This window comes from Charadrius vociferus, unplaced genomic scaffold (genome assembly GCF_000708025.1).
Source record: "Charadrius vociferus isolate BGI_N301 unplaced genomic scaffold, ASM70802v2 scaffold39, whole genome shotgun sequence".
NCBI classification, from domain to species: Eukaryota; Metazoa; Chordata; class Aves; order Charadriiformes; family Charadriidae; genus Charadrius; species Charadrius vociferus.
In genome coordinates, this window is record NW_009650188.1 from 2,164,648 (window position 1) to 2,166,487 (window position 1,840).

Below are 1,840 nucleotides of genomic sequence, written 5' to 3' on the forward strand. Positions count from 1 at the left end.
TGCTGAACCTAGTGGCCTTCTATTATGGAGTGACTACACCAGTGGACAAGGGAAGAGCTACAGATGCTGTCTATGGAATCCTGTAAGGCCTTTGAAGTGGTCTCCTACAACATCCTTCACTCTAAATTGGAGAGGTATGGATTTGATGGGTGGACTGTTTGGTGGATGAGGAATTGATTGGATGGTTACATCCAGAGGGCAGTGGTCAATGGCTCAATGTCCAGATGGAAATCAGTGACAAGAGGTGTCCCTCAGGGGGCCATATTGAGACCAGTACTATTCAATATCTTCATCAATAACCGTCCGCTTGCAGCCCAGAAGGCCAACCATATCCTGGGCTGTATCAAAAAAAGCGTGGCCAGCAGGTCGAGGGAAGTGATTCTGCCCCTTACTCCACTCTGGTGAGACCCCACCTGGTGTACTGTGTCCAGCTCTGTGGTCCTCAGCAAGGGAAAGCCGTGGACCTGTTGGAGCAGATCCAGAGGTGGCAACCCCTGGTATCCATACTGGCTGGGGGATGAAGGGATTGAGAGCAGCCCTGCCGAAAAAGACTTGGGGATACTGATGGAGGAAAAGCTGGACATAAGCCAGCAACGTCCGCTTGAAGCCCAGAAGGCCAACCATATCCTGGGCTGTATCAAAAAAAGCGTGGCCAGCAGGTCGAGGGAAGTGATTCTGCCCCTTACTCCACTCTGGTGAGACCCCACCTGGTGTACTGTGTCCAGCTCTGTGGTCCTCAGCAAGGGAAAGCCGTGGACCTGTTGGAGCAGATCCAGAGGAGGGCCACAAAAATTATCAGAGGCCTGGAACACCTCTCCTGTGAGGACAGGCTGAGAGAGTTGGGGTTGTTCAGGCTGGAGAAAAGAAGGCTCCCATGAGACCTTATAGCAGCCTTTCAGTACTTAAATGGGGCTTATAAGAAAGATGGGAACAGACTTTTCAGTAGGGCCTGTAGCAATAGGACAAGGGGTAATGGCTTTAAACTAAAAGAGGGTAGATTTAGACTGGATACAAAGAAGAAATTTTTTACAACAAGGATGGTGAAACACTGGCACAGGTTGCCCAGAGAGGTGGTAGATGCCCCATCCCTGGGAACATTCAAGGTCAGGTTGGACAGGGCTCTGAGCAACGTGATCTAGTTGAAGATGTCCCCTCCTCATTGCAGGGGTTGTTGGACTAGATGACCTTTAAGGGCCCCTTCCAATCCAAACTCTTGTATGATTCTATGAAAAGGTCAACCGAAGGATGGATCTGAGTGGTACTGCTGTGCCAGTTGGGGCAGGGGGGCCACTGTGCTGTGCCACAGGGGCTCGTTGAAGTGATGAGCACTCATTGACATTCCTGTTCCCATCACCTTTTGCTTGCGACTGTTGTCTCACTTTGGGGTCTCTGTGGGAAGGGGCCACCCATGCTGGTGTAAGGTGGTGCTCCACCACCATCATCACAGCACTGGCTGGTACCTGGAGGGTGACCACAACGCAGTGAAACCTTGCTCCATCGCGTTCTCCAGAGCCAGGAGCATTTTGGGAGCTTCACGGCCACACCGTACATCAGATCAACTTTGATAAAATCCATGCAGCTCCGTCTGCAACATAAATCCTTCAGGGGCTGCCGCGAACGAGGGCAGCGGTGGGGAAGGCAGAGGCTACGAATTCCCCGGGCGATTAAGCAGAGCAGCAGAGGCAGCTCAGGGAACCCGGCGCCTTCCTGCAGGGCCTGATGCAGGGATGCCTTTGCGCTCCTCTGTTTCTTTTTAAGACGAGACTAGCTGGCAGGTAAGGTAATCACGGCGTAAGCCAAGTCATGTGAATGTTAAGAGTTAGCAGATGAACCACAGGAC